The following is an 11086-nucleotide window of genomic DNA, read 5'->3' on the forward strand; positions in this document are numbered from 1 at the left end:
CTCCTCTGCTGAAAACCCCACGAGAGTAAAAAGTCCTTGCAGGGATCCACAGCGCCCCCTGCTCTCCGACCCATCACCGCCACCCTGATCTCATATCCTCCCTCCGGCCACACTGGACGGTCCCCACGCACTCCATACGCACACCTGCCTCAGCACCTTTGCATTTGCCGATCCCTCTGCCTGGAAAGCTCTTCCTCCGGGGACCCACCTGGCTGGCTCCCTCGCTTCCTTCAAGTCTTTACGCAAAGCCATCTGCCCGCTGGCCGCCCTGTTTGCAAAATCACACCCCGACACTTCCTGTTCCTTCCTCTGCTCTGTTCCCCTCCGCCACCATTCCATATGGTTCCTTTTTCTTGCCGGTTGTCTGTCTCTCTCATTAGAACATAAGCTCCAAGAGGGTGAGGGTGCTTGTTCATTTTTTTCCGCTGTTCTATTCGTAGCATCTAGAATTGTGACTGACACGTGACAGATGCTCAGACAGGTTCGTCGAATGGCTAGACAGCTGCCAGGTGACTGACGGAGGCACTGGCCGCCATGGTCTAGCTTTCCCCTCTCTAAGACGCGAGGAATCCAAAGCAGAATCCCCCAGGGAAGAGGCTTTAGTCTCAGGCCGGAGCGTTCTGAGCCTTCTCCGAGAGGGTTTAGTTACAGATAGACTTCCCGTTAAAGCTATGCCAAAGAAAGGGTTGGACGAGAGTTTCTCAGCCGGGCGCTATTGACTTTTCAGGTCATGTCATTCTGGCTTGGGGGTCTGTCTGTCCTGTGCATTACAGCAGCATCCCTGCCTTTCACTCTCTAGATTCGAGTAGCAAGCCCATCTCGCCCCCAGCCGCGATAACCAAAGCATCTCCAGATATTGCCTCTGTTCCCCGCGGAGCGAAATCGCCCCCGAGCTGAGCAGCGCGGAATTAGAGTGAAGCGGAAGCAGCCGTATCTGCAGGATTTTCTCAGTTCTGGATCCGTGTGATGTTACCTCCTCCAGCTCAGGTAGACCTCCGGGGCCTTCTCATCTGCCGGACACCGTGAGCACGCACTTGACCTCGCAGCCCCCTTCGCTCGGCTTATGGGAAGCTCTGAACCAACCTCGGGTCCGTGCGTGTCCTGCCAGAACGTGCATCTCTGCCTCCACTCCGTTCCCCACCCTTTCTTCGTTCACCTGAACTTCTCGTTTACATCGGTCTTCTCATGCTTCATGCATTCTGTGTGTCCGTTTTAAATCTTTCCTAGAGGACGGGAGGGTCCAAAGAGCAAAATAAATAACTGCTGTCCAGATAAGTATCCATAGGGATGACATCGCAGACAAAGCAGTCATTTGCCTGGGACAGCCAGTCATCGGGGGCCTAGGAGAATGCAAAACCAGGCTCGTGTGAGCCAGTCACAGGGCAAGGGCAGTGGGGGTCGCCCAGATGACCTTCCGGAGGGACAAATTAGAGACACAGCCCAGCTGGTCAAAGCCTCTCCCTAGGGAAGGCCCATCTGCTTTCCATTCACAGGGAGATGTTTTAATGGATGATGTCAGCCAAGGGCCAGACCCACCTTGCCTGCCGCGTGAACAAACTCTCTCCAAAGTGGCTCTTCTGGCCTGCGTTGAACCTCCCGTCCTGACGCTCACGGAGCAGAGACAGGCTGTCCCCACCACGCCCTGCCCAAAGTTCAGGTTCAGGAGCAAAGTAAATGCTACTTGTTGGTTTTTAAGACACTAAGTTTTTGAGGGGTTCGTTAACTGGAAATCCAGATTGCGTCTCTGAACCTCCAAGGCTCAGTTTCCTTATCGGAATTGTCGGCCTTAAAGGCCCCAGCTGAGTCCCTGGCGTGGAGAAGGGACTTCACTTTCAGCAGGTATCGTTACTATTATTGCAAAGGAGGTCAAGTGCAGAGCCAAAACACAGCCACGCCTCCGGTACAGGTGGAGGGTAAAACAGATAGGAAACTACAGCACAAAACGAACCTTCGTTCCTGCGAAGCTTCCTTCGGGAGCGCCTGCAGTGTGCCCACGGAAGAACCAGAAGGAGGTGCGGAACCGCAGGATGCAACCCGCGGGGTCCTGAGCCTCTTTCCTCCCTCCGTTCTTTCCCCCTGGGGCTCTCATCTCCGCCACCCAAGCCTTTATGACTGTCTCTACCCCGAGGCAGAGTCTCTCTTCCGAGCCCCCTAGGCGTACATCCGATGTCGCCTCCTGAGCATGTCAAAGACCCTCACCTCGTCGCATCCAAATCCAAACCTGTGCCCGCCCCAGCCACTCACCACCATCAGCTTGACCTTCTACTGTCCCCAACCTGCGAGTGGCTCTGTCCGGGGCCATGAGTCATGCACTGGCCACCCTGCCTCTCGCTGCGTCCCTCCACATCCTCAATGTCACCGAGACCTGACAGTTTCGCTTCCTAAATACCATCCAAACTGGTCCGCTGCTCTCCATCCCCAGCGCGCCCTCACCATCGTTATCTCCTGCATGGACCATTGCCGTGGTCCTTAGCAGCCCCCCTGCTACCTTTCTCGTCCCCCTCCCCCCACCCGCCCCCGCCCCCCACACACGGCAAGCGCGAGCTTTTCAAAATACAAATCGAATCATGTCGCCTCTCTGCTTAAAAGTTTCTGCTGGTTTCCTAGTGCCCTCAGGACAAAGAACCCTGCCCGGCCACCGCCTGTAACGGACCTCTGCAAGGTCTGGCCGCTGTCCCACCTGCCCGCCCTGCCTCGACCACTCCCGCCCCTGGCCTGCGTTCTGTGTTTCAGACACGCTGGCTTCCCCCGGTTTCTCGAACTCTCCATGTTCCCTCCTGCCGCACGCGGGGCCTTCGCACATACCGTTCCCTCAGCCCGAGAAGCTCTCCCGCTCACCCACCTTCAACACTTTCAGCAGGTATCGGTGGTATTATTGCAAAGGACCAAACCAACCTCTCTCTTCCCAGCCCCACTGGTGCCAAGCGGTACTTCTCCTTCGCGGGACTAATCTCCGTGTAATTTTGCACCCCGTTCTGCATCTCTTCGATGGATGTCTTCCTTCCATGCTGGACGTCAAGCTTTTCAAAGACGTGACTGGATTTTGTTCCCATTACAAGCCGAGAAGCTAGCGCAGTGCCCTGGCACGGAGCGAGCGCCGAGCGGATATTCGTTGGGTGGACAACGGAAGTGGAGGCGAGGACGCCGAGAGGCAAAACAGTCGGCGGTCATTCAGAAAGTCGGGCAGCATTTCACGGAGTGGGCGGGACTTGAGCATGAATACACTGTATTGATGGAAACATGGAGAAAGGCATGCTAAGTGCATGGAGCAGAAGAGGAGGGGTAGGTACAACGTGCGTGCGTGCGTGTGTGTGTGCGCGCACGCACCTTGAGACAAAGGTCAGGCTAGCGGAGGAGCAGGTTGGGGAAAGTGGGACACCATGGCAGGCAGATTACCGCGGGTCTCGACGCCAGAAGGAGGAGTCGGGATGTGAAAAAGAATGGGGGACTTCAGAGTGGAGGGGCGATTCCAGGCAGACGGGGGGCGGGAAGGCAGGAAGCAAAGTCTCCGTGCACGGGGAGTGGACACAAGGGTAGGGATGGCTGGGAGGCCAGGTAGGAGGTTGGTCGGTGCCCAGGATGCTCTGACGAGGACCCGGGCGGTGAGGGCAGTGAGCACGGAGAAGCCAAGGTAGACACACAGATGTTCAGAGAGAGGCCATGCCCCAGCCTGGTGACCGCTGTCTGCAGAGGACCTCAGCACAGAAAGTGTCCCCCTCCACCGCGAAGTGTACGAAGGAGCCAGGCCGTCAGGCAGCGGGAGGAGCAGGAATGCAAAGGGCATGGGTGTGGTCCCCAGTCTCTCAGTCCCCGTGTGCTCCGTGCTCTGTGCTGTGTCCCCTTCTGACTGAGCAAACCGGCCATCAGTACCAGCCATCGGGACTGGAGCAAGGGACGGAGGACAAGGGTGGCTGTCTGCACGGAACACACGGAAAACCCAGTAGCGTAGGGCTGCCTGGATGACTTACTGCTTATTAATGATATAAATATGTAAACGTTTTGAGGCCCATATTGATCCGGACATTTGAAGCATCCATCATGAGGGCGAGGAAGAGAGTGTTATAAATATCAAGTAATAAGTCTGCAGCCTAAGACTCATTAATACAGGTGGGCTAGGGCAGGGACCCAACCCAGGGCAATTTTACCAATGAGAGCAAATCTCAACAGCCCCACCCAGTGTGGGGGGTGATGAGGGAAAGGGGGGATGTAGAGGGTCCGCCAGAGGGAAGGGAGATGCATGAGTGGATATTCTAGGGCGAAATCCTCCCCTTTTCTCCTCCGTGGGCAGGAAGAGCAGTCGTCAGAGCCCCTGGAATCTCTTACTCGGGGGTCTACCAGCCTGGAGAAGCATCCATCCAAGTGCGAGGAGGGTGCCCCTCTCCACTGGTCCCCAGGCCACACGGCCTAGAGGTTATGGACTCTGGCTTGGAGCCAGGCCAGCCCGCGGTCAAGTCCTGCTCAAGTCCTGCCCCCACTGCTTAGTAGCTTTGTAAACATCGCGGATTTGGCTGCTCTCAGCACCGGTGGACTCATCTGTAAAACGGGAGCGTTGATACCAACCCGCAAGGCTGCCGTGGAGATTAAACAGGACCGCGCCTATAAAGTAGACGCTCCTAGCGGTTATTATTACTGTGGCGGAGCAGCCAGGGTCTCTCGGTTCCCCATCAGACTCCTCCGCACTTAGAGAGTAATACCGAACAGCTCCAGGCCTGAGCAGCCCATCACCACACCCAAGAGGCGTGCACACCCAAGAGGCGTGCCCAGCGAATGTCCACACACACGGGGCAGGGGGCTGGGGAAATGGGTGCCGCCGACATGGCCTCTGCCTTCAGGAGTTTCAAACTAGAAAGAAGCAGGACGATGACCGAGCACCTGGCAAGTGCCCTGGGGACTTAGGGGAGACCATGTCCAGTCCAGGGGGAGTCAGGAGGGACTCCCCGGAGATGAGCCGAGAATGGGTGATGAGAAGAAGCGGATATGAGGTCGCTGGCTGGGCCCCTTGCAGACCGGAGCTGGCAGAGAAGTCCAGGTCCCCTCCCCTGGTGGCCCCGGCAGCTGGGAGTGAGGACCATGCCACCACCACAGGGGATCCAGGAGTGACCTAGCCTGAGACCCAAGAGACCCAAGTCCCCCTCTGTGCCCACAGCACTTACTGCAGGAATCAGAGGCCCAGTGCTGCTGCTCTTCTGGGAGCCTGTCCCCAGACCGGGCCCCCCGGGGGACACACCAGTGTGCAGGAACAGTTACCTCTCAGGGCCAGGGTTAGGGTGAAGGCCAGTGAGGTGAGTTAGGAGCAGATCCCATCTTTATTTAAATTTTGATATCTTCCTCATTGTGGATTTGTTTTTGCATTAATTTTGGCTTTTCAAAAAATATTGCATTAAAATATTGTCTTGGTTCCTGAGTTTGGGGCACAGCCTTAAATTTTATGCCCGAGGGTGATGCCTCACCCACCTCACCCTAATACCCGCCTGGCTAGTGACCGTATTTTCCTGGATTATTTTCCCTCTCTTCCATTTCTCACCCATCCCATTTCCAGCTGGCTCCATCTCCTCCTAGAGCATGGTTCCATCTCTCCTTCCCACCCCGAGCCACCGCCACCGTGGGACGCACCTGCATTATTAACAGTATAGGAAGTGGGGGGCGGGCAGACCCTTCCTCGGGTCATCACCACCGAGGCGGAGGCGCAGTCTGGCCCCGCCGTCAGCCCCGCGCTGTGTGCCTTCGCAGGGGGTGTCCAATTTCTCTCACCAGATCCTGAGTGCACATCGGTAAGCCCAGAGGGGTTCTGGGATTTACCCGAGGTCACGCAGCCGGTCAATGACTCAAGCAAAGAGCTCTTTTCACCAGACCCCAACATTTCCAAAAGTGTCATCCTTGGAACCCACATTCCATGGCCCATGAATTCATGAGCCCAGAAAGAACAGGCCTCATCGTCCGCAAAGCTGACCTCGCTGACGTGCAAGGAGATCAGGTGTGTAGCGTGTTCAAAGTTTCAGGAAGTCCTGCAATTAAAAAAAAAAAACCATTCGATTTTGTTTAATTCAGCATTTCCCAACTTATTGGCCACAAAAGTCTTTCTGCACGGAGCTCTCCCTGGGCCAGTGCTCTACCTTATACTCTTGAGGAAACACTGACCAGTTTTTTAGCTTGAGAGTTTGCCCTCAGGGCTCAGAGGAATCCCCCGCCTTGACCTCTACCCTTCTCTCTTGCATTTCCAACGTAGCCTAAGGGCAGGAAGAGGAAGGAAGAGGAGGGCGGGGCTTCAGGAGAAGCCTGGGGAGGGTTTTCCCGTTCAGCATTAAATATTTCTCTACTGCTGATGGTCTCACACTGTGCAAGAATTACTTTGGTGAGAAGGAAGGGAAGGAAAAAGATACAAAGCTAAAGCAAACCTGCGGACCTCGGGAAGAAGAGGTGATTCTGCGGACATCGCCCTCCCTCAAGCCTCTTCCACCTTCTCCACTCCATCTTCCCGGGCTCCCCCTCCCCCGTCCCCACGCCCAGCCCATCCTGGAAGCGTGCGCTAACCAGAAGCCAGAAGCCGGCTCCCTGTCAAGCTACGCCTCTGCCCTGCGCCTCAGCCAAGTGAACCTTCACGACCAGCCATCCTTTTTCCAACTCCTCTGTCTTCCCAGAAAGAGAAGCACCCGGTCAAGGTCCCGTGAGCACCACCCCCCAGGCCTGGGCACCCTTACTGTTCAACTTCTTCACGGGGATGGGCGCTTTTCATGCCAGTTTGATTTTATTATTATGCCAACACGCTTGCTTAATTCTCTGCTGTCTTTCTTCTGCACTGTTGATTTACACTGTTAGTGTTTTAATTATACAATTCAGCACTCCTTAAAACATGAAAAACTGCTCAACTTTTCAAGCAATTAAAAGGCAGCGGAGTATATCAGCAGATCCGAGAGGAGATAAGTAAATCAAGCAATTAAAAAACTCGTCTGGTAAAAACCTAGCGATCCACCTAAAAGGAGCGAGGCGTCCTGGGCCCTCCTGATGAACACTTCAAGGACGGGCGTCTTGGGCGCCTCACCTGCCGCCTCGGTGGCTTGCCCACGTGTCACCTCCCGCTCTCTCTGTTGCATGTGCTGCTTGGATGACCTCAGCCCACCTAAGCGAGTAAATGAGCCAGGGCTGGGGCCAGCGGGCCACCGAGCAGCTCAGCTCGTACACTTGGCCGAGTCAGTCCCCTCTCGGCCTTCATTTCCCTCCTGCATCCGGGACTGTTGTCACCGAGTTGGTGGTTTGTTTTTATTTTTACTTTGGTGAACTACGCATCGCATGACATTTACCACCGTAACCGTTTTAAAGTGGGCAGGTCAGAGATGCTAAGTGCATTCATACTGTCATACTGTCATGGCAGCTGTCACCGCGAGGCATCTGCAGAACTCTCTTCGTCTTGCAAAACTGAACTCTTCCCGTTAAACTCCGCATTTCCCGCTCCCGGCATCGCAGGGAGAGACCCTGGGCGGCATCACGGCCCCTACGGGCTGCGGGGAGGGGGCTGGCAGACGGAAAGATGAGCAAGCAGGGCTATGTTTCAGCACGAGGAGCAGACGGCTCTATTTTGCTCTGTTTAAGCCCCTGGGCTTCTGGGTTGGGTCTCATTTATGTGAAAACGCAGATTGGGTTTTGAAGTCTGAGAACCGTAAGAGGAGTCTTCTAGGTGCTCTGGATTGGCAGGAGGCAGGCTAATGGGCTGGAATTTCTCTAGAGGAAAGCTCTGCTCACCAGCAAGAGGGATTGGGGACCTGCTTCTTTGACTCCAGAGCAGGACAGAAAGAGCACCCCAGAAAGGGCTGGGCACACCCCAAAGACTCAGCCTCGTCCCCAGGTCTCTGTCTGTTCCTTTCCCCCTGCACACTTGGCATCGTGACACCAGGCTCGTGGGACCCACAGAAACAAAGAGTTTCCGTGCATTCTGGAAGTGAGGGAGGGTAAGAGGTGGGGGTCAGGGACAGGAGGTACACAGCTCCCTCATCCATCACACGGGGGCTGGGAAGGCTGGAGGTGCCATTCGGTGCCTGCTCGAGGGCCAGGCTATCTGAGAGAAGGATATTGACCAGGCAAGGAGGGCAGGGGTGGCTGTGGGCGCCTGGGACTGTCTCTGAAGGAGATGGAGAGGCTGGAGGCGGCTGCCTCCAAAACGGCCTCTGGTTAGGGTGAGGACCTTCCCGGGTGGGTACCCTTCCTCATCCTGCATCTTTATCAGCCCAGGATCTCAACCAGGGTGGTCTCCACAGAAAGAGGTGAGGCCAGTAACCCCAGCATGTGGCTCTACAAGGACTGTTCCAATTTCCTACGAGAGACCAAGAGCATCCCAGCCTGGATCCAGCCCCACCCCCCACTGTCCCTAATTTTCCCTCCTTCTTCTCAACCCGAGTCACTCTCCTTCAGGCTCTGAACACTGCCCTCCCAGACGCGGGGGTTTGCAGGCGGCATCTCTCCCTTCTGGGTCTTTTTCCAGAACAAGAGCCCCAGCCACCGAGCCAGGCTTTGCCACCTGCGGTGGGAAGTAGGCCCGGGACATAACCACGCACAAATGCGAAGGACAGGTTCACACGCGGACCCAGCTTCTACAATCGCTGCCAGCTGCCAGCCCCTCCGGCTCTAAGTCTGTCTCGGGGGTCACCTTCTCCTGGGCCACAGCCCACCCCGCCTCTCCTCACTGACACTCGGGCCCCCCCCTTTTCCTGGGTCCCTCCCTGACTGTCCCCAGCCTGGGCCCACGCTCTCCTCCAGGCTACTCCCCTGGGCATTTTCTGTTCCAAGCAATTTCTACGGGTCGCACTTTGTAATTCCAGAACCTCCATTAATCACTCTTAAGCTCTTTGAATGCAATATTTTCCCTAAGAACTGAAATTTCTTCACAACTCTGCACCCTCCTGCCATATCCGATTACCCACTCTCATCAGTCATTAACAGGGCCATTAGCATATCTATAACTTCTCTATACCTTGATTAATCTGGCTTGGAGTTTTCTCCCCAACACCCTAATTGGTGGCAGCGTGACCAGCATGGGCCGAGGGTGGGGAGGGCACTGACCAACCCAGGCGGGGTCTCCTCAACCCTATTTCCTACAAGCTAGTGCCTTAAGTGCTCTAAAACAAGTAAAACGGGGGAGGGGCGGCAGGGGGTGCATAGAGCCCAGAGGGCCTGCTGTCAAAGAAATTTTGGAAAACCTGAATATTACGTCTCTCGCCTGGATGTTCACAATGCTCAGTAGTTTATTAAAGGCTTTTGATAAGTCTCACAGCCAAGAAACCCATTAACTTTGTTTAATTCTAAACTCCTAGAAACATTATCTCTTTCCTCTAGACCACCTACATGAGTTATGTATCGCCGTGTAAAAAAATATTATCCCGAAATGCAGTAGCTTAAAACGACAAACAAGTCTACAGCCATCCTACCCTGAACACGCCCAATCTCGTCTGATCTCAGAAGCTAAGCAGGGTCGGGCCTGGTTAGTACCTGGATGGAAGACCACCTAGGAAGACCAGGTGCCGCAGGCATTTAAATAAATGAATGAATGAGTGAATAATTTTTCAAGATAAAACAACAAACAAATATTATCTCCCATAATAACGAGGGGCAGGAATCTGTGGAATGTGTAGCTGGGTCTCTCATGAGGTCGCAGTCCAGATGTCACCCGGGGCCACAGTCATCTGAAGGCTGGACCGCGGCTGGAGCCTCTGCTGTCCAGATGGCGCACTCCGGTGAGCTGGCTGTCGGCCAGAGGCCTCGGTCCCTCACCCTGTGGGCTCTCCGTAGGGCTGCATGTGTTTCCACGTGACGTGGCAGCTGGCTTGTCTCAGAGCGAGTCATCTGACAGAGACAGAGCAAGGAATGGAAGCTTCGGTGCCCTTGGTGACCTGACCTTGCAAGCCGCACACCATGGTTTTGACCATATCCTGTTGGCTGCACAGATCGTCCGTTTCCAGTGCAGAAGGAAGTGCACGGCGGTGTGAGCACCAGGAGGTGGGACTCGCTGGTGGACGTCCTGGAGGTTGGCTGCCACACCGCCAGCTACCTCTGCACATCTTGAGAACCGCTAAACCAGCACCTACTCTACGGGGGTTAAAATGCAGCTGAGAACGATGTGACCATCCCAGCCGCTCCGGCTGCCGTTAACTGAGAGGAGAAGCCATAGACGGCTTTGCCTGGCCCAGCTCCCTAAGCGCCGGGCCCCGGCCCTTTTCTCCAGCTCAGTTTTGCCCAGTCTCATCCTTCAAGGAGGCTGTGTTCTTCCACCCTGCTGGTCCAGGCTGGGCTTGATGTCTATAGTGGGCCAGTGGCCTGCAGCCTCTAAGACAAAACCCAAAGCCCAGAGTCTCTCTGCCCCGGGTCAGCTCGCGGCCTTGGCTATAGCAAGACCGACTCCTCTTGTCCACGTGGGGAGCCTCTCACTGAGTTTCTCGTTCCAGTGGGAAGGCAACTCTAGGAAGCATGAGAACTGCTAACACTTACCAAGTGCTTATGGTACACTGGGCACTGTGCCAGCAGCTTACATACACCATATCGCTTAATTCTCAACGACCCTAAGAGGTGCTTCCGATATTCCCATTGGATACGTAAGAAAATTGAGGCTCTGGCTAGTTGAGACATGTGGCCAACTTACACAAAGCTAAAAGTGGCACAGCTGAAATGAAGCTGGGACCAGCTGGTTCCAGAGCCAAAGCTGCTGACTACTAAGCCATCTCTCCACCCGGAAAGCAGGGGGCGCTGGAAGATCCGACCCTGTGTCGCGAGGCACTCTTCCCTGGCCCAGGTAGCCCCGTCCCCCCACGGCGCCAGCAACTCCAGCGACTCCCCTCGCCTCTAGGGCCATCTTCTGAATCGTTAGATTTTCCAATACCAAAATGCCTTATACAGAGTGATATTTATAGACGATCATCGACCAACAATAGAAAGGCGGCTCTTCCTCACCTGCTCCCTCGAAAGAGGTTTTAAAAGACAAACCGATATCTGGGAAGATGACCAATCGTTTAAAGTAAAAATGTTAGCTTCGTACATTGATATGTATCATAGATGTAGTTGTAAAATACTTGAAAACGAGTAAATTTACAAGAGTAAATTTTCA

The 11086-nt window shown here is 54.9% G+C and overlaps 1 pseudogene; it reads left to right on the plus strand.

Moving 5' to 3' along the window:
* The first annotated feature begins 9399 nt into the window (after nt 1-9399).
* LOC118604671 lies at nt 9400-9518 on the plus strand (annotated as a pseudogene).
* The last annotated feature ends 1568 nt before the right edge of the window (nt 9519-11086 follow it).

This window comes from Rousettus aegyptiacus, unplaced genomic scaffold (assembly GCF_014176215.1).
Source record: "Rousettus aegyptiacus isolate mRouAeg1 unplaced genomic scaffold, mRouAeg1.p scaffold_m13_p_6, whole genome shotgun sequence".
Taxonomy (NCBI): Eukaryota; Metazoa; Chordata; class Mammalia; order Chiroptera; family Pteropodidae; genus Rousettus; species Rousettus aegyptiacus.